The sequence below is a fragment of the Passer domesticus genome, chromosome 8 (genome assembly GCF_036417665.1).
Source record: "Passer domesticus isolate bPasDom1 chromosome 8, bPasDom1.hap1, whole genome shotgun sequence".
Classification (NCBI taxonomy): domain Eukaryota; kingdom Metazoa; phylum Chordata; class Aves; order Passeriformes; family Passeridae; genus Passer; species Passer domesticus.
The window spans coordinates 34,321,927-34,344,286 of record NC_087481.1 but is presented as its reverse complement, the minus strand read 5'-3'; the positions used below and the strand labels follow the sequence as shown (position 1 = coordinate 34,344,286).

Below are 22,360 nucleotides of genomic sequence, written 5' to 3'. Positions count from 1 at the left end.
TCAAGACAATTTTATCTTTCAGCTCTTTTTTCACTCATTGTGTATTTACAAATATGTAATAAGTGCTGTAGTACTGGATGGATCTTCTAGCCTAATCAATAGTGGGTTTTGCTCTCCTCTTCTTAGTGCCAAGCAATTGGAAGCAGCAGTAAATAACTGGGTACTGCTCTGCATTTTAGGAACCCAGCAATAACATCTGAGACATTATCTCAGCTGTGAGGGGCAGCCAGTAGAGTCATTTGAAGGAGACTTTCTTTGAACAGTGGATCTCCTCTCACTTTCACTTCAGCAGGTGCCAAAGTACTGCTCTAATATCTGGAAATTACTCCAGTGACTGCAACAGCTATAACAGTCCAGAGGTTGTACATGGTTCTATATTTTGTGTCTGGGTAAAATATGAATAAAAGGAGCCTAATCTCTGAATTTGTACTCAGTTGCAAGACATGCAGAGCTTTATAAAATGCAGGAATGAGATATTTAATTAAAAATTTTGTAACTGTATGAATAAGCCCAAGATGTTTTAAGAAAGTGGTGGATGGAGCCATGGGGGAAAGGAATGGCAAAAAGCAAAGTGCCTGTGCAGAGATCCTATAGTGAATCCCAGCACTTTGGATGCCTAAGCATGAATTGACTTGAATTCGGTCTGAAAGTGGAGAGACAGTAGTTGACCTTTTCAGCTGTTTCAAATGGAGCTGCAGTGTGACAGGGGTGTCTAGAAAAGATTTGCTGTGGCAAAGAGACATGCTTTGCCTATGGGCAGGGTCAATAGGCCAGCAAAGTCAGCCAAAAGCTTGTCAAGATGGATTACGTATCAGAAACGGCTCTTGGGTGCAATTTATTGCATATTTTAAGCAGTATTTTATGGTGTGGGTTTCTTGCGTTCGTAATGCAAAGAATAGCAAGGCTGATTGTGAAGTGCTTTATTCCATGACATTGCTATACTGACAAGGGTAATAGAAGCTTTGGTTTGAGGATGCCAACTGTTTTATGGGAGGAAACAACAGTTAAAATCTCATGTGATTTAATGTTCCTTTTTCTGGATCAGCACTAAATAAAAAAGTAGTCACTAGCACTTTAGGTTTTGGGGGTTTTTGTGATTCCACTTTTTTTTTGTTCTGATGTCTTCCCCTCTCTGTGCTGTGTACTATCTTGCTCTGTCAATTTTTAACTCAGTCAGGAATGGGTAGAGCTGCCAGGTTCAATTTAACAGAATACAATGGTTTTCCTTTTTGATACTCTGAATAGGTTTGAATCTTATTAAATTGAATGAAATTACACATTATAAACTAATGCAGAGATTAAAGTTTGGTCCTGAAAATTTGAGGCAATGCATAAATCAGCTGTAGTAATTTTGTTTAGTATCCTATGTTAGAGATCTGCTATGAAATTATCAAAGTGCTAAACTTTCACAGATTTGAAAGATATTTTAATGCTGAGCTACAGGTAAATAAAAATCTCACTGCCAGCAAAGAGACAAAGGCATCCATATGCATTTGGTGAGTAGTAGCAGTTCTAGACATCGGCCCTGCTGCCTCTGATTGACACCTTTCCTGCTAAAGGCCCCACCGTATAAAGAAGGTACTGTACATACCATACAGGTCCTCTGTGCTCTCTTCCACATGAGAAAAGGCTGTATTTGTTGTGCCACTGTTTATGAAACAGAGACACTGTTCTTGGAAACGAAAAAGGAGTTAGGCCATACAATATTATGGTCTAGTCTGAACTGATAGTTCCTCTGTATTAAGTTGTGGCCCACGTAAATTATGAAATTCAGATTATTCTGGTTAATATGCTTGCAGTAGGCGGATTTACTTTGTCAGAATTCCTCTGACTAAAAAGATTGCTAACAGCCATGTTGAATAATTTTGAAAGAACAGATGTAAACAGGCTAACCAACAGTTTCTGCATAAAAGGATGTAGGGTTTTAGTAGATTAGAAACTGAATTTGAGTCAGCAATTTCATGCTGTTGTGAATACTGAACAGGGGTTTATAAACAGACAGAGACTCTGCATGACATGAAATAACATTGCCCTGCTTGGCACTGGTCAGTAGGGATCTGTCTACACATGGCCCATGGGTTCATGGAAAGATGGCCTGATAGGAAGCACAGAGAAGAGCAGTCTGTAAGAAATCTATTGAGAAAGATAGAATCTGAAGTCCTTATGGTAAAAAGGGTCACGAGAGCAACCCTCAGAGGTGTAGAAAAGCTACAACAAATACTTTTTATCTGTATTTGGAGACACAAAATAAGGAAAGCTTATGGTGATGGAGCACTGGCTCTGTCATTATGGATGTTCTCCAAACAGATTAGAGAAACAATAGAAGAGACAGAGGCATGACAAGAGAAACTTCGCAGCTTTTCCAAATAATGCCCAGCTCTAGTACTACCTACAGAAGTGAAGCTGAGTCAGAATATAAATTTAATTTGTCAAATGTAGCTGAAAAGTCTTTTTATTATTTGCTGAGTAAACTCAAGAACTTTGAGATACACAAAATGCAGGGAAGTTATCATTGAGCTGAGTCATGCAGTTATGAGTCATTTACCTTTCCATGGAAGGGAGACTACTTCTTCAACAGTAGTAGTGGCTGCTGCTTGTTCACTGGGATTTATTTACCTTCTAGCTATAGTGGTGCTGCTATCCAGAACCCTTTGTTCTTCACTTATCTATTCTCTTGCCTATTTTACAGAGGAGGTGAAAATAATAATGACTATTCAATGTGAAATAAACTTTACTATAATATTTCATGCTTCTCATCAGATTCTTCTTGAAGTCTGCAGTCATCCATGTTTTTAAGACTAGTGTATATTTTATGTGAGTGAGCATCAGAGAGCTACCATTTCTTTTCCATGTTTCCATTTCTTCACATGCCAAGCTGGCAATACTGTACAGTGGGCACCACTGATAGACTGTTATCAGGGGACTCCTTGAAGGGAAGAACATGTTTCTGGAGATTTCCATCCCTCCCTTTTTACCCTGATTTGTTTGTAACTAGACTGTAAAGGAAGGTAGCTTTTTGTAGGTCAGACACGGGTTTTGAAAATCCCAGAATCTTCCTAAACCACTTGTTTGAGAATTGCCCTCTAACTTGCTTCCTAAAGAATGATGTTGCGTAGTAGGAATGTGATACACTCCTACAAGCTTCAGCTCAAGGACTCCTGCTCCTAAGCTTTGTGCTTGGAGGTGTCAACATTCACTTTGTCAGCAGCTCCACCTGGTTTTAAAACAACTTCAGGCTTACTACATATGCTTCTATCTTGAATCAGTAGTTTACATATGAACCATGGGTGGGGGGGTCTATATCTAAACTAATTAACAAGTCAGGTGACATGAAGAAGATCAAGACCAATTGACTTGTGCAAGCAGGTTGCACTCATTTCTCAAGGAATTGCAATGCACACCTACATTAACTTATGCCTGATTAAGGAGTTTACAGGGGATCCCAAATGTAAGGTAGCAGTGGGTCTATACATACTGAGTGCCTTTGCTGGCTGCTGTGAAGTTTCCAGGAAGCAGATTTTATGCTGCTGAAGTGATTCCTTCCATGTTACTTAGGGCACTTAGTGCCTGTGGGCTCCTTAAGGAGACTTGTAAAGCTACTGGCTCTGCTTAATTTCACAGCTGCATGAGTGGGAGTGCAGCTCTGGGGAGAGAAAGCTGATACCTGCCCATGCAGTGAGGAGTTGAAGAAAGATTTAAGGAATTAGAGAAGTTCAGGCGATAAGGCAGTGCACCCGGTAACTTCACAGTTGTATTTTTCATTCTGTTAAGTGTTTATCACTCTCTAGAACTGTAATGAAATAGAAGTCAGATGTTTTGTATCAACTGGAGGGCTTGTAGTGCAATCATACCATGTAGAGAGCAGGCAGGATCAAATATCTTATGCCATGATTAGTGTTTCATGCTTTCTGTCCAGCGTTTTTTGCAAATTGGATTTTATTCAAATGAAGGATGGGAAACCTATTTCTGGAGAAATCATGCAATGAGATGGTGCCTGGTTTCTGCATTGCTTTTGTGCTGCATAATGCTTGAACATCTTCATAGTCATGTAATCAAGTGAGGGAAGGTAACAATCTGTTCAAGTTTCTAAAATATAAAACTATTATTTTCTTCTTGTTCGATTTAATACCTTTACTAACAAATGTCAGTGTTTATTTTATAAACCAAAACATAAGACTGTATTTTAAAGGTTTACTTCAGACTCACAGTTAAGAAAATACATAACATGTTCCTCTCAATCAAGGACTCATTCTCAAACATTTCATTCATGTTCCCTTTAGACTACACTCAGAATATTCCTAGTGGTGTTGATTTTTCTTTTCATTATAAACAGTTAGAAAAAATATAATTGTTCCTGAAGACATTTAGACCAGGATTCAAATGAAAATGATGAGATGGCAAAACAGAAAATGATAGACTGTAAGACTGGTAAGCATGAAATGTCCTTAAATGCAAATTTGGTTTCAGTTTCTGTGTTCCATATGCTTTTGTGACACCTTGATATCTAAATTAGGCTAATAGCGCAGGCTTTTTGGAAAAGACCAGAAATTGTCCAAGCAAGGAACTGTAAAGTATTTTTATACAAAGAAATTTTCTAGCTTCTTAAACATGTACAAAAATACTGTAATAATAAAGCCCACATAATGTATAACAATTAAAAATAATGTAATTACTCCTCTGATTTATCCATAAGAACAACACATCATTTTTCAACTTAGCTCTGATTCAGAAAACCTCTTGTGGTGAATAAAACCTATCCTGTGATCCCTTCACCATCAGTGTCCACTTATCAAAGTACTGCTTTCTTTGTGCACCTTGAAAACTAAATTTCTGAGAAGTCATGAAGCATTCTTGATGGAAGAGGAGATATTTTTATGCAAATATTGTGGTGCTTTACAAATATCTCCTTTTCTTCCCTACGCTTCCAAATCTGATAAAGTTTTAGCATTGATTTGATAGAATATTATTTTTTCTAAAGAGTAAATTTTATTTTCTTTCTATATGAATGGTATTGGTGTTGAATCTAAATACAGAAAGTGGAACATGGATCTAATTTTCCAATGTAACTTCAAAAATATCAAAATATAAAATATTCAAAGCATGAATTTTTGCTCCTTAAAAATAAAAGGCCGATAGAAAGGATTGAGTGTGAATCCACATGCAAGTTCAGGGCAGGGAGGATCAATGTGTATGGTTTGAAAGGTGCTGTCAGATGCTGCTTAATGGGGGACACAATTGTTGGAAACATCAATCTACAGCTGAATTTATTTGGCTTTCAATAGGGGATAGTATTTCAGATAGAAACACCTAATTGGTAGTATACAGTAAAAGTGGCACAGTAAAAATGTCTGGCCTGTGTGTTAATTGCTCTGTCTGAATTAATACAGCCATATTATTTATTGGAATACAGTAATCAAACCCGCTGCTGGCTGTTACAAAGGGGGGCCAGTTCAATTAGCAGGCATTGCTCCCAAAGGAGCAGTAAGGAGAAGTAAGCAACAGAAGTGTGCAGGTATGCAGGGCAGAATCTGCAAAGGAGAGAATGGCTCGTTCTTGCAATCCTTGCACCTAATCCAGGTGTGAGAGGACTTACCCTTTGAGTCTGGGTGGTCTGAGGATGGTTTCTTGTATCATTTGTTGTGTAATTCACTAAGGTTTCTTGTTGGCAGGTGGTCCATTGGTATTAGCAGCAGACATCTTCATTTTCTTGTGGGTAGAAATGGAACACAGTAAAGCCCAGTCAACCTTGGTTCATCCATAGTTACTGAAATAGGAGCTCAGATCCTTTCTCTGGCTTTCTAAGGGTAGCAAGGTGAATTTACATCTCGGGTTGCTTGCCCATGTAAAGTTTGGATGGTGTTGCATGCTGTGTGTTTTAGGCTTGAGGTTATTCTCATTTATATCCACACTGACATAATGAGTCAGTGAGAGGGAGAGAGGTGGAGTAGTGTAGTTCTCTAGTAAGGCCTTCCTGGAGAGTAGGAGATTAATTTGCTTTGTATTTCTTCCCTATCCTACTGAAAACTTCCAAAACACAAGAAAATTCTTAATCCACCTAGAATTTGTGTTAATGGGTTATTTTTCTTTGGATTATTATTTGTGTTATGGATTATTTTCAGTCTTCTAAATAAGTGAAAAAAATAACCTTATAGTTTTTTTGAGGCCAGCATGAGGTACCTGTTGTCAACATAACTGAAAAATTTGTCTCAATGTAAAAACTGTTACCTCAAAAATGTGATTGCTCATCGTAACATATATATCTACACTACCTAAGTTTTTCTTGCCCTTTGTTTTATGCACATATAATACTGTTTTAAGAGACTGAATTGCCTTAGTGGTTAATGTTTGAGCATGTTTATGTACTTTTTGTTTAGTTGGTTGGTTTTGGTTTTTCTACTAGGTTGTTTCAGGATTTTAGGATTTTCAGAACTCCCTTGGTCTGATGAGTGCACCACTCCTGAGCAATGTATTGTGTGGCTTGACATTCTTAGTTTATATAAAATATTATACCCCAAATATTGCATTTGAATGAAATATTGTGTGTTGTCAACCTGTGTTACATTGAGTTAGGGGCTTTACATGAGGAAAAGTTATAAGCAAAAGCAAACCAAAACAATCCTAGTATGCACAATTAAATTTACTAATTTCCTAATCTAAATGAAAGTTGTAAAGTATCCAGCATATAAAAGTCCAAAATCATTGCTTCAAGGGAATTGTTTATAGGTTATGTATTTTGACCAAGACACAGATAACTGTGATGAAAAGGAAACCTCCAGCCTTTCAACATATCACATTGTTGAAAGAAAGGTGATGTTAAACATAGATTTCAGAGAATAGCTGACAGATTTCAGAGAACAGATGATAGATTTCAGAGAGGTGGTGATGGAAGGTTTGGTGGCTGAAGTGGAAATCCAGCATAATTTATGGGAACTAAGTGTTTTGGAACTGAAGAAAATCTGCAAGAATCAGTTTTCAAAGCTTCTGTTTTCTATGAAGACACTAAATCATAGAATCTAGAACAGTCTGTGTTGACAGAGACATTAATGATCATCCAGTTCCCATCTCCCTGCAATGGGCAAGGACATTTCCACTAGATCAGGTTGCTCGAAGTCCCATCCAGCCTGGCCTTAAACACTTCCAAGGATGGAGCATCCACAGCTTCTCTGGGAAACCTGTTCAAATGCCTCACCACCCCCACAGCACAGAATTCCTTTCTAACACCTAATCCCAACCTGCCCTCTTTCTGTTTGAATCCATTCCCCTTTGTAAGACCCCATGCCCTTGTAAGGCTCCCTCTCCACCTTTCTTAGATACTGAAAGGTTCTCTAAGATCTCCCAGAGCCTTCTGTTCTCCAGGCTGGGTAACCTTTCCCAGCCTGTCTTCATATTCCTTTGATCATCTTGGGCTCCATGTCCCTGTGTTGAGAACCCCAGGGCTGGCTGCAGTGCTCCAGGTGGGTCCCACCAGGGTGGAGCAGAGGGGCAGAGTCCCCTCCCTCACTCTGCAGCCTAGGATGACACATCTGAAGTGTTCATGTTGAGTTTCTCATCCATCAACAACCCCAAGTCCTTCCCCTCAGGGTTACTTTTTGTATTTTTGGTTTAAAATCATGTGAAGGCAGTAATGGAAATACACAAAAATTTCTGCATCTTGAGTCAGCATCTTGGCTCTTATTACAATGTTACTTTTAAACATTTGTACTCTTGTTTTGTTTGTGTAAATTGCCTTGCAGTACTATACTAGATTCTGTCTGCTCCTCCTCCAGTGGAAAGCTGGCCCAAAGCTAAGGTTTCTTAAGTGTTACACCCAAATTCCTGATGTAAAGAAGCAGTACTAGAGAGTGGATATGTCTGTGTGTGCATTTGTTACCAGTGTAAAAAGTCCCTGTGTATGTCAGAAAGCCTTGTGCTGAGGAAGCTGGGGAAAAATTAATTTGCAGGATGCCTCTTGTTGCCCTAAAGGGTACCAGTGATGGGAGTGTGGGTGGAGGTTGATTTGGGTTGTTTTTTGCAATTTTTCCCTATTAAAGGCTTTGCCTTGCTTCAAGAGATTAAGCATCAATCCATTTGACATTTGTAAATAATTTAAATCATAAGTAAAAGAAGCTTTTCCAAGAAACTGATTTTTTTTTCTAGCTACCAAAATATAAGTAAAATTTAGAGACACATTTAAGTGTTAGTTTAAAAGAATAAAAACTTTATCAATACTTATTTTGTTCCTGTGTTTTTTTCTGGAGTGCTTAAAGTGATAGAATTCCCAAATGTTTGCATTTATTTCTAAAAAGGAACTAAGCTTTAATTGAGTCAGTTAAAACTAAAATCCTTTAGTAGTACATATTTGTTCTGAGTTCAAATGTAGTTTGGAACAGCATGCAGTAGGCTTAAGAGCATCTTTATTGTGATGAAATTAAATTTGAACTGTTCCTTATCAGACTTTACACATAATAGTTTTCCTGTAATTTCTTCAAACTTGCAATCAATCACATCAGTGGCTTAAAAGACTCAACAAAGTAGTATTTGACGCATCAAAATATTATCACATATTTGGAATAGAAGAGGAACCACTTAGAAACTTTGGACTGGATGTGTATGAAATCTACTTTTTCTGAAGTATTCTTTGGTTGGAAAAAATTATATTGTTGTATGTAAGGCCTCAAATCAGCAAACTAATTAAAAACTTGCCTTGAATTCAAGGAAGTGTGGTATGAGGGAAGTTTGATTTGCTAGCCTTGTGTGGAGCTGGGGAAAAGTTGATACTTTATTTTAATAAAAAGTTTCTTCTTTAAAAGGGAATGAAGAAGCACCAACACCACCACATTCCCCCCATCCCCTGAAAACCCCAAAATCATTATAAAGCATGCACCCCAACATTTCATTGTTATATTTGTTACTATTATGAGCAAGTGACAGAGTCAAATAGTTTCATCATATCAATATTTGGTGAAAATCAGAATTTCTCCTTAAACTAAGTATTACTAATGAATTCAGCATATAAAAGTATATGACAGTCCTGTGGTTTTGTTATATCAGCCTTCCCAAATTCTAATATCAATTTGGAAATAATAAGAATAAAAATCAAACCCAAAATAGAAGTGTTATTTTTACATTAGGCTTTTGAGTTAAAGGATTAGAGTTATATTTACAGTTTTCTGGACAGACAAGAAGATTAAAAATAGCTTTTTTGAGAAAAAAAGCCCTGTTCTTACAAGAGTTCTTTTAACATGACTTCAGAACCTAAGACTTTAAAGCACTTGCAGCGCTAGGTGGAAGCTTGCAAGGGGCCTGTATTATAAACTTTTTTGGGGATAGGAAAAAGATTTCTGGTTTATCATATCAAATGCTATATTCTTTAAAGATAAAGTCTTGTTTTTATGTTATCATCACTGGGCTCTGCTCAGCTCGTAATCTGTGAAATCAGTGACAGAACTCTAAGTATTTGCCATGTATTTCTATTTCTCAAAAATACGTGGCGAACTTCTCAGCATTTCAAAATAATCATACCAGCTGATCTTGCTGTGTATGGGACTAAATAGGTGATTAGCAGAGGAAGAGCAAAGAAAGTATTAAAATGTTTCATGGCTTGCAGCACCTTGAAAACATAGATTTATGAAGCTTTCATGTTTTTTTTGCCTATTTTCTCTTTACAAATTAGCAGTATTCTGTTTGCATGGAGGTGCTACAGTAGTTGTCTTAGTAATTTAGAAGGTCATCTGTAGAAAGACCTCTATATTTTTACATGCATTTGTATGTTTTAGAGAGTAGGTGTCTTTTTATGATTCCTCTCAGGTTAATTATTCTGATTAGCTCCTGCAATTAGCTGAAGAATAATGGCTTTTTCTTAATGGATATTTTCTCCTTACTTCAATTTAACCCTCTTCGTTTGAATGTACTTTCTTCATCGCAGTGGGATGTAAAATAAAAGAGCTGCTTAAGGTATATTCTAGTGCATTTTGGAAATCTATCAGAACATGAATGAGTTATTATTATTATCATATATTCAGAATTCACTCAGAAAGCCAAAAAAAAAAAAGCTGTTTTAGTTTGCAATAAATTAGCAATAGGATTTATAAATGTATTTTAATGGTAAAAATATAGACCCCTAAGATATTTTGTTAGAAGGAGCAATTGGTCTACTTAGGAACTAGGAGGAGGTGAATTGTCTGCATAATTTATTTTGCAATTCACTTGCTGCCACAAGAAAAACGCTCTTTTCTATATTTTAATAGTATTTAAATAGGTTGGGCCAGCTTTCCATTGGAGAAGGAACAGATCGAATCTAGTATAGTACTGCAACAGAATTTCTATCGACAAAACAAGAGTATAAATGTTTAAAAGTAATATTTTAATAAGAGCCAAGGTGCTGACTCAAGATGCAGAAATTTTTGCGCGTTTCCGTTACTGGCTTCACGTGATTTTAAGCCAAAAATACGAAGAGTAATCCTGAGGAGAAGGACTTGGGGTTGTTGGTGGATGAGAAACTTAGATGAGCACTCTCTGGGCTGCATTGAAAGCAGTGAGTAGTGATTCCTTCTGTATTGGCTGTCAAGTGTTGTGATACACTGGCTGTCCCACAGTAGTGACTGCATGCTGGACCTGTTCCTGTTCTGCTTTCTACCTCTGTTGACACTTGCTCCCAGATTCTCCTTGTCTGTTTCCCTGTGTCTTGACTTATAGTGTAAGCACTGTGTTCCCTTTAAAATTTGTTACCTGTGCAAGTTCCTCTCTTGTCTTCTGTGACTTCAAGGCATTCCCCTCGTACCCAGGTGTGTGAGCCTGGACATACTGGTTCTTCTGAGCTCTAGCACATTTTGTGTGAATTAAAAATTGATTTTCACCATCACAAGGGCAAAATGGGCAAGCATCTTCAACTCAAAGGAAATGGAAAAGTGGCAGAGGAACGTTATGGAAAAAGGCATTCTTGTTGCCAGTATCATGGATGTGTCCACAGCACAGTCCTAAGTGCCTGGAAATTCTTTGTTCTGTTTGATGCTGCACATGTTTAGAATTGTGATATTGTATTTTTCATATGTTTAGCCTCTCTGGAGTTATCTTGGTTCTTTGCTCTCTCTCCATCAGTCCTACCCAACTGTAATTAAGCTGCAGTGGGCCTTTCCAAAGGCAGGAGAGTTTAAATATCAGTAATTTGATCTGCCCTGTTTACTGATCTCTGCTGTTAGCTGAGTTGAAAGCGAAATGTTTTAATTAAAACGATTGGCAATAAGTTGGTATAATGCCATAATTTGCACTGGGCCTCTTCTAGAAAATGACTTAACCTCTGCCTCTGTTGCTAAGGCAACTAATGGACATGATTGTAACTGGGTGCATATAGACAGCAAGTGGAGGGTCTAAAGCTTTTTTAAATTGCTGGGGTATCATGATGCTGAAAGATTAAAATGTGAAATTAGTAAAACATATCCAAAATTATCTCTTCCATACTTTATTTTTCACATTTTATTTTTTGGTACTGTTTCATGCTTCTAAGCCTTCCAGTTTGGACTTTAAAACCTCATGATGTCATACTTAAGTTCATTAATGCAGCACTGTATGTATAATAATTTGTGATATAATCTGGAAATGGCAATGGCTATTCTACTGGGATTTAGAATAATGTGTTTGATGGAATCTTATCACCAATCTATATTGAATCAGTAAAGAGTTAAGAATTAGATCATACATTATAAAGCATCCTGAATTACATTTTTAGACAAAAAACACAAAACCTTACTTTTTTCCTCCACTTGCTGGACCTTAAGGTTCTTAATGAACACGGACTGTAAGGTAAAAAAGAATTTTTTTTTTTCTGAAATAGCCATAGGAGTTCTGAATACAACTTAATAGATGCCCTTGACCTGATGTTTATCACTGCTGACCATGTGGATTTTGATGGGGTCTTTTAAATAATGTTTAGACTTTCTAATTTGTCCTGTTTTCCCCCAATCATAAAAACCAAAAAAATAGAACATCTAATACGATATTTCTCTATTGGAAAATAGTCAAAACTAGAGTTCAAGGAAATTACTATTCTTACTGAGAAGAAAGAAAGGGTGTACTTTGTGTACTTTCCTCCTGACCTGATCCATGTCTAATATTTAGGCTCTTGAAGATAAAATTGAAGAGAATGTCACCATACAATATGACACTGCAAAATGCACACCTCAGAAGCACAGATTTAAGCTTGTGCAATCACAAATCAGAACAAAGGATTTAGTTACTTGAGGCCTTTCTCCTGCAGCTTCTTGTTTACTTTTCCTGTCTTTTCTATATGTGTGCAGTGTACTCTGAAGGCCAAGACTGGGAGAACAGGGACGTGGCAGAATAAACAGTACTTAGATGGAGGAAAAGAGGTGCCAGAAACATTACAGAACTTGATTGCATAGCTTGTTTGCCTTTTCTTCATTCTTTCATTAGTAGATGTAATTGGGCAAATTAATTTGAAAAATAATTTATGCAATTTATGACTTTATAGCATCACACAGAATGAAACAAATGAGAAATGTTTTTTGGGTATGTTTGTTTTTAAAAATATTGCTGGAAAGGAATTTTATTCCAAAATTACCTAATTATTCAGCCAAATATATCTGGAAAATTTAGAACCTGAGCTGTTAAAAATTAAATTGCTTTCCTATCTCAAACCATGACTCTGTTTTCCATGAGACAAAATTAGACTTTGCGAAAAACGGGATTAATTCAGTAGTTTTACTGAAAGCTTTCTAGTCCTATAAGACCACTAATTACTTAAATATTGACAAACTGCATATGAAATTATTGACAAGAGGTTTTACAGCTTGGTAAACATTTTAAAAGAGAAGAAACTAAAACAATGATTGTACAAATGGCTTTACTAAAATATTTAAGTTTGGGCCTTAAGGCTAGAACTCTGAAAGCACTTGAAGTTATTGAACTTCATGGTAGATGGCTGTCAGACCAAAACAGTCCAACTTGCTTTACTTGTGAAAGGCCATTTCATCAGAAAATTGAGATGGCCTTCTCATGGTGGCGATTTTAATAAATTCTGCAACATTGTGGGGTTTCTTCCCTCTTTGCTTTCCTACCTTCCCTATATGTATATATATGGAAGACTTCTAAGGAAAACTCATTTATGTTAGTATTTAGGAAACTAAAGCAGTCTAAACTAACAAAACCCCATTAGGGACATGGAAAATAAAAACGGCACTCTCAAAATATAAATTTTGGAATGTGGTTTCCACTTCTCCATGTCCTACCACAGCACCTGTTAAGAGAGTGGAAAGGGAAGTTGAAAATGGGAAAGGGAGAACCTGATCTCCCTAAATCAAGAAGGGATTGCAAGAAAAAATCCCATATCATAAGAAGTAGTCTCTCAAGATGAGTCCATTCCAAAATGCCTCATTATCTATGTAAGCATGGAACAGAAAGAGGTGGGAAGAAACTCAAAGGCAAATGTGACGTGCCCATGCAGTTACAAAAGCAGATGAAGGGCAGCCATGTATGCGTAAGATGTGGGAGGAATGAAGGCTGAACTTATCCTTCTCATTTCACTGTAACTTGCTGGGCAGACAGCGGCACTGGTCAGCAGAGGTTATAAAAGCACCAGAACCAGGGCAGGCACGTTTGCTCCCCAGCAGGGCCCAGGGAAGCTGCCCTGAGCTGAGCAATGGAAGGGGGTGTGAGGTGTCTCTGGCTGTGCTCACTCTCAGCTGCAGCTCTTTGTGCTGAGTTCAGAGCGTGGCCCTCCAGGAAGCTGTGCTGACTTCACTGAGGTGTAGGAGAAGCTCCTTGTGCTGGATTCCCCCCAGGCCTGCAGCCCAGACTTGCCAGAAGCCTCTAAAGGAGGATGGCTCAGCCTGGCTGCTGTGCCAGTGTAAGTGGGCTCCTGGCACTGGCTGGGGGGCTCAGTCCCTCCTCCTGCATGTGCTGCTCTCTCTGTTTTGCCTTACTGGGGGAGTACATGCCTTCTGCTTTATATGTCTCTACTTAACAATATGTATTCGTAGTCACTTTTCTACTGATGACAGACTCCTCTAATATTTGTTATTGCATACAAATAAAATATCTTATTTCTTTTCAAATTGACTTTTGTTAGTAGAAATTCCCAACTGCTTGAAAAATCCTTGCTAATTGCAATATTTAAAAAATCACACTTCTATACATAAATATTAGGGTGTAAGGTTAACAACTGGTGCAAATATTTATTCTTCTCTTTCTTGTGCAGGTAACAACATGTCCCCTGTGAATTAGAGAAGGACAATCTGAGAGAGGATTGGAAAATGGGCTTCTAAATCAAAATGTTAAATGCTTATGAAAAAGAAAAACTATGTGTATATATATATATAGTTTGTTAATTCAAAATCACAGGTTGATTTTGAAAGGGAGGAAATGCTGAAAAATTAGAATGGGGAAAGAAAAGTACAAAAAATTAGAACGCAGGTAGTAGAACTACAAGAAAAATTTCAGTTGAAATCAATAAAACTGCATTATCTGTGTACTAAAAGTAGGGTTTTATCTTTGGTTATTGAAAATTGCAACATACCTATTGAAATCAAATTGAGCGCTTATATACCCTTATTGTTACAATGAATGTTATTTACCATTGACAGTGAAATAATAGCAATAGATCTGAAACATATTTGTTTTGAACCATTAGAAACATAATTCTCATTACTTACAAACGAGGTTTTGATAGCCATTGTTGAGCAGTCCTACTCAGCACGTGAAGATCACTCTGAAACTGTATGCTGTGAAAATGCCTGATATGGACTTCATTCAGGTGTCAAGGGCATTTAGTTACAATTGCATACATTTAGTTGCAAATAAATAAAATTACATTTTAAATATTACATATGAGTGTGTCAGTGCTTATAAAACCAGAGTTAGGTAGTAGCCTCATAAAAAGCTGTGTAAGTGAAGTACAGTTTGGCCTATTGAAACCCTCTCATTTCCTGTTAAACTGAGTTAATGCTGAGTTAAAGAAAATTCAGGCATCTATTCCTGTATAAAGTTTTCCGTGCTGTGCACTTCATGAATAGTGGCTCTGCAATATATGTATTTTGGCACAGCAAAGCAGAATACTAGAATTTGGCAGCTTTGCTTCACCCACAGTTGTCTTGTCTTCGTCTTGGTAAAAGAGTGGATTAATCATCGGGGTGGTACTTTTTCCCCTTTGAGTGTACAACACTTCAATTAGAAAAATCCCCATCATTGGTGTGTAAGATGTAATGGCATGGTTTGATTTCATGATTTTCCAAAAGAAAGAAGCTGAATTTCTGTCTGAAGATGTTGGGGAGCGCCAGTGATCAGAACAATTTGGAGACCTCTGGAAGCTCTAACTTGAAAGTTTATTCAGTGTTATTGTATATGCTGCCAGTACTACATTTTTTTTTTGTAAGTGAGAAATAGACAGAAAGTCTTGAGAAGAAGGAAGGGGTATTTCCTAGAATTTGTTTAAGGCCAGCTCTGTGTGCTTCAGCAGTGCAAATGAAAGGGAGAAAGACTCCTCTCGTTTTTAATCTTTTTCCTGCATGACTTAATCTACCTTTGCACATGAAACTCATCAGAGTTTGAATATTTAAACTTGGGCTTATTCATTCCTACAAAAATCACTGCAGCCTAGGTCTGTCTTTCTCCACAGCTTTTTTTTCTCCTAATAATTAAACCAATATTTTAGTAGCTTATGTATCATCACATTCATAGTATTCATTGTTTTAAAATTTTCTCTTCAGTAATGTTAAAAATAGATGAATAGATGACTTTTAATTTTAGTGACAGGGGCATGGCCCTGAAGATTTTACACATATTGCATTGCTCTGGGGTCTCTCTGGGCACAAATGAGTTACAACAAACGAGTTATAGGTGTCAATATCATCTCATACTGTTCAGCAGAATGCTACAGTGCACTGTATTATCTGTATTTCAAGGGGAGGAAACATTTGAAGAAATTACTAGCTGAAACTGGCATATACATCATTTGTTTATTATCCTAACTTGAAGCTTGCAGAGAACCATGTAGGAACAAATTATAGTTTATAAATACTAAAAGTGTCATGGTTTATTGAGCTTTTTATTCTGGGGGTTTTCCTGGTTAAAAGCAGAAGTCTGAGGAATTGACTTTACTCCCTAAGAAAGTGCAAAGCTTATGTTTTTGTATCTTAAGATATGATGCTAACTAACCTGTAGGGTGGCAAAAACTGCCACTTCTGCACGACTGAAATTCATGCATTTGAGGTCTTAGGGAGTATTTGTAAAGAAACCACTTTTCAGAGTAGATTGAAAAAATACAGTTTTGGGAATAAGATGATTTTTAAAAGTTTGCAGCTATCTAAAACTGCTTAAGGATATAAAACAGTCGAGTTGTATGGGAAATACTTTAGAGGGCAGAAAGCAGGCAGAGTGAACAAAAGAGGATGGAAAATACATTAATTACATAGCTTTCACCATATCACATTGTTATCACTGTGATGTGTGCCATCATAGGAACACAAGGTGTGAGAATTGTGTTTAATCTGTGTACTTGCTTTATGGATTCACTTTAAGTGATTCAATCTGTCAGTCATAGTTTTTTTCTTAATTACAAAAGATAGCTACTAATATAGTCACAAACTGAGCATAAGCAGATTGATTCAAGAGCTCATGGAAACCCAAAAAATAATTACACAGCTCTGAGGGAGATAAGTTTGCTGAATTGTATGCTCCTGTCACTTTCTGTAACAGAAATCTGTGCTGAAGGCTGTAATACTGAAGAAGGTGGATGCTTCAAACAGGTGCATTCTTGATTTGTCAATTCCTGCTGAGTAGTTGCACAATCTCATGATTAGTCAGGAGATTTTGTTGGGCTCAGGAATTCCATTTCTGTACTGGAAAATTAACAATGTGAACGGTGAATATGAAATGATCACAGAATGCTGAACTTGGAAGGGACCACCTGGAGGTCACCTAGTGCAACCTGAGAGCCCCCAAGAACACAGTAGTCAGGTTGTGCCTGGGCAGCTTCCTTAGATGTCCAGTGAGGGAGACTCTACAACATCTCCTGGACAACCTGTTCCAGTGCTCAGTTGCTCACACAGGAGAGCTCTTTCATGTGTTCAGGCAGAACTTCCTGTGTATCACTTTTTTCCCCGCTGCCTCTTGGCTTGGCACCAGTGAGCAGAGCCTGGTCCATCCTCTTGGAAACCTCCCTTTAGATGCTCATAGACCTTGTCAAGATCTTCTCTTGGTTTTCTCTTCTTGAGGCTGAATAGGCCCAGCTCCCTTAGCCTTTCCTTTCAAGAGAGATGCTTCAATCCCTTCATCATCCTCATTGTCCTCCACTGGACTCACTTCAGCAGAGTCTCATGTCTCTGTCATACTGAGAAGTCCAGAATTGGACACAGCACTCCAGGTGAGGCCCCACACAGCTGAGGAGAGGGGCAGGATCAGCTCTTGACCTCCTGGCAATGCTCTTCCTAAGGCACCCCAGAGAGGATGATAACTTGTAGGTTGTTGAGGACAGGGCAGAAGTATTTAGGTGCCACTGATTATTTTGGATGAACAAATTTTTCCTGGCAGCCCCTTTGAATTTGTAGCTGTTACTGTATTACCATCAAGTTTGAAGAACAAATCTATATCCATTATGTTACATGGCTAGAAGAGAATTTCTCTACTAAAAGTTGTTCAGAAAAGTCTTCAGAAAATGAGTTATTGACCCAAGGTAGTAGAATTTGTAGTTCAAAAAGATAACCAGCACTAATTTCTAATAATTGCTAAAATTGTATGGAGGTGTTTGAAGCCCACAGCCACTTCTACAAGAATTCTTTTACTGCATCTTGTAAAATTTCCACTTTTAGATTCAATATATGCCATTAGTGATGGACCCTCCAATAAGCTGCTGTGCATGTGAGCTTTCTGCAGCATCCTGGAGTTGATGTGTGTTAACCCCTGCTATAGAAATAACCTTTTACATATATCCTTTGAGTGTATCCAGAGGCTAAAGCTCTCTGAGGGATATTTTAGCATATCACACTGTTGTTATACAATTCTTATATGATAAGCTTAAAAACCCTCCAGTTATAAATGGAGTTTGTAGCTGTAGTTTCTCACATGCTGGTGACATTCAACATCAGAGTTTTAGAGTTAGGGGGTTATAAATATATGAGAATAATCTATGAAATATAATTTTTAAAGTGTCATAGTGTCATTATTAAACTGGAAAGTATATTCAGTACAGGTAGGTACTATTCTGTCAGCTAAATATTTGATGATCAAAAAAAACAGTGAAGATTTCTTCAAGAGGCAACCTGAACAGAATTTACAGGTTCTGCGGTGGCAGGATACTTATAACAGGCTGCTTTTCACATTAATCAATACTATATTTCACAGCAGACCATTTCTCTTCTTTCTCAGTTACAGAAAAATAGTATTTTTTTCAACAACTCTGTGAATTAATTAATGCCATTTATTCTTCTGATTCTAACCAAAGGTTGTCAGGTTCCTTTAGCCTGTGTATTGATCTGTAATATAACCTTCCATTTCCTGCATCTGCTATTAAATGGAATAGAATTCATAATGGTTGCATTCCTGAACAGCTGTTCACCTATCCAGTATTGTCAGGTCACCAGGGAAAGTTGCTAATACTTGAGGAGAACTTCACTGGTATATTGATGTCTTCTGTTGTTCAATTAACATTTCTAATGTGGAAGAAAAGAAGATAGTATTTAATATGTCAGCCAGCCTTAAGACAACTCTGTTTCCATTTTCTAATGCCAAAACCTAATACAATGTTTATGTCCATTAGAGTTAAAATACTTTCCTTATTAGCTGCCTAAGTGCATTTTTTCAACAATAATAGTGAAGGGCACTCAGTAAACTAAGACTAATTAATCTCCTCAGTCTCCTTTTTGTATTTATCTGATGCCAAAAGCAATATACTTTTTTCTCTAAAGCAGATTAAAACTAAACTGTGGATGGTGCCTCCTTCCTGAACAAAACCTGCAAAATTATCAATTTCCCTGATTATTATCTCTTCTTTCAGAATGCTGCTTACTAACTGGGTTTTTGTTTCTGCTGCTCTCTGACAGCAAAGGTTTGACATATTGCTGCTCAAATGCAAGGGACCCAGAACCCAGGACCTGCCATTCATATATTGTTGTGTAATGTTGGAGACACTCCAGTATCAGGTTTTGCTGCAGGCCAACAATTAAGGTGGTTTGAGGGCAATTATATCCTCCTAGAAGGCTAAATCTCCATGAGCACAAGTTGAAGCAAAGTAATAACATTTTATTAATGGTTTCAAACTTATTTGGGAATAGTGGAGTGGAGGGACAGGAGTCAGAGCACATGGTGGTGTATCATAAATGACCCTGACCATCTATGATTGACTTGTGCTTCTTTGAGCTGATTTAGCGTTTAAGGATGGAATGGGGCCCACTGACATAAGACAACAGGCTTTTGCCTCAGGACAGTGTCAGCTGTGCCAGGATGTTTCAGAAGAAATGGATGTTTCCCCATATGGGATGCAGTAGATTGTGTAGAGAACCTACCAGGCACACTAAGTGTGAAGTTTATGCTGAATTATAATTACCTTTTTGATCACTAATGAAAGGGTGAAAAATATCATTGGCTTGACTGTTTAGACATTACCTTCTGCTATTATTGTGTTGAATTATTACTAAAGCACTATTATTTTTTATATTAAATATGTATTAGTTCACATGGAATTCAGATATCGTATATGTTAATGATATAACTATTAACCAAATACAGGTTTTTCAGCCTTCCTCCTGTCACCCTCAGCCAATGACTCCTTTATCATTCCAGTGGTCTTTTTCAGAATGAATATGGAATGCACAATTAGTAATTTACAGAAAAACTTCAGTGTTCATCTTCACTGTATTTGTTAAGAGAATACCCTTATTTTAGAACTTTTGTATCACTTGACAACCTTAGCTTTGACACAAAACACTAACTTGCAGTGTTCCTTTGAGAGTTTTTGTTGAGGGGGTTTTTTTGCATAGAAGTTGATATTTTTGTTTTCAGTCTTATTCCAGGAATGTTTGTTTCATTCTTAGTCCATCACACACAAAGGGCCATCTTATGCAGTATCCTGTATGTATTGAAGACAAAACCATGTATCTTGGGAAGAATGGAAGATCAGGGAAACAGCATTGAGTTTGCTTGAGTTTTTATAAATGCTTAGGACCTTATCCAAGGTTAAAGGAAGGGCCTTTTCCTGGTTTGGTTTAAAACGTAAAGGTGTCTATTTCACCTTTAAAGTTCAAGTAAGTCGGAATGATTGTTGTAGTCAAGTCTTGAATGCACCCTCTTAGGAAGGTAAGATGATAAATAAGTTCTGACAAAGTCTGTAATGTTGCAGTAAAAGAATAGAAAAAAAAAGTTTTTCTTAAGCTATTTTGCAGAGTAAGGTACTATGAAAATATCACAACATGTCAAAAGTAGAAGTGGATGTGATGATTCCTGATTTTGTCATCTTTAACGACAGTTATAAGGTAAACTATTAATTTTCTTTAGGGGTTTCCTAAGGACTCAGCCTGCTCCAGGAAGCTTAATCCTAGCAAATATTCTGCAGGCCTCTTCCTAGTATTCTGAAGGATTTTGGTCTTCTCTACACAACTTGCATCTATTCTTATGAGTCTGAGTGTGTCCTGATTTCCATGCACAAGTACAGACAAGTTCCACTGTTTGCACTCCTTCTCCAAGGTACAACCCTTCTCTGTAAGGAAATTCACTCCTGCTGATCCTGTAGCATACCTGATTTTGGAGTCCTGCCTGGTGAATAGGACAGGATTACTGAGTACTTTCATGTACAAACATAACTTTTAATCTCTGTGGTAGCTGGGTAGTTTCTTCTCCTGGTTCCTTCCTCACCTCTAACTAATGAAAATTGTACTGGAATCACTTAAGCAGCTGTCCTCATCAAAAGATACTCTGAATATCTTTTTGCTTCAGTCTCTAGGCTTGCATCTCCACACTTACAGTGCACAAGTTGCACTGGGAAGATGGACTTAGCTTAAGAATTGTGTTTGTGTCTGCGTGCTGTGATGGTGAACACTGATTTATTTATTTAGGTATTTTTTGAAACCTGTGTAGAAAAAGTTTCATACTTGGTTTTGATTCCATTCCATGTTGTTTCTGAGTGTCATAATATTAATGAAGTGTGATAGTATGAGTTACTGAAGCTTTCAACAAGTGATGTAGAATGGTAAAATATAGCTTCCATATTCCTTCCTTTTTTTTTCAAAAGCACTTTAAGCAAATTGGCAATCTAATTATTGATTTATAAAAGGAAAGGAATTAATACAGCCCCCCATAGCTGTTGGCGGTAAGAGTATTTAAAAGTGAACTATGCTTAAATTTCATAAAAGCCTCCTCAGCAAATCAGTAGAAGAATATTGATCTTGAAATAAGTATGTGAATTCTAATTGTGTTTTGTCTTTCCACTGGAGAACCATTACTTTATTTAGCTGGAGTTCATTCTTTACTTTTATAGTCTTGGTGTGTTGTCTATGAAAACTGCCTTTACATTTGAGCAAGGCTTGTAACTACTCAGTTTTGCTGATCTTTTCAAAAGAGTGTATTGACATGTGAGAGCTAAAGAGAGGCTTTTAAGATCAAGTTACCATCACCAAAAGTCTCAGCAACATATAACTATGGTTCCTGGTATAGAGCTGTCTGTTAAATGAGTACATCAGATGCCAAGTACAATAATTGCTTCTTGCTGTACTGACTCGCAAATCAATTTATTCTGATTATGGACCACCATCTTAATAATATACAGTGTAATTACATATATATTTTAATATTGGAAAACCACACACATCTGTAGGTTAATCCTGCTACTTTCACAAGTGGATTTTGACTTATAAAAGGGAACAGTCTTGGCTACTTTGTAAGTTTTGAAATACCTGATCTGGCTATTCTTTCATTAGAAGAATTTGGAAAACAGAGAGAGGAAAGAGGCTCTAATGGTCACACAACTCTACTGCATTCAAAAGCAAGGCAAAAAAGGAAAAGACAGGGAATCTGAATGTTTAACAAAGTTTTTAAAATCAGTAGTTTCAAAAAGAAAATTTTTAAATACATCTCCTTTTTCAATTAAAAATTCAAATCAAAAGTTAGTTTAAGCAATTTCTTTGAAAAGTCGAATATATTTTGACAGAAATCTTTGTTTCTGCCTGAACAAATGGAAGCAGCTTTATAGAATGTAACACAGGAAGGTTTCAGCACTGGCATGATAGTTGAATAGAGATTTATGTTCCTTTATCTTCCCATCATTGTATGTTAAATTCAAGTGGAAGTTTCTTACTTTTTCCTACATTTATAGTTAATACAGCATTGTGGGTTTTTTTTAAACTGAGCTTTAAAGCCTTTTAAGAGCAATTCTGCAGTACAA

At 37.1% G+C, this 22,360-nt stretch overlaps 1 protein-coding gene across 1 annotated transcript in view; it reads left to right on the top strand.

The window, feature by feature from the left end:
* Positions 1 to 22,360, top strand: part of RET (ret proto-oncogene) — a 228,755-nt gene that overhangs the window by 35,435 nt on the left and 170,960 nt on the right. The window lies entirely within an intron of this gene.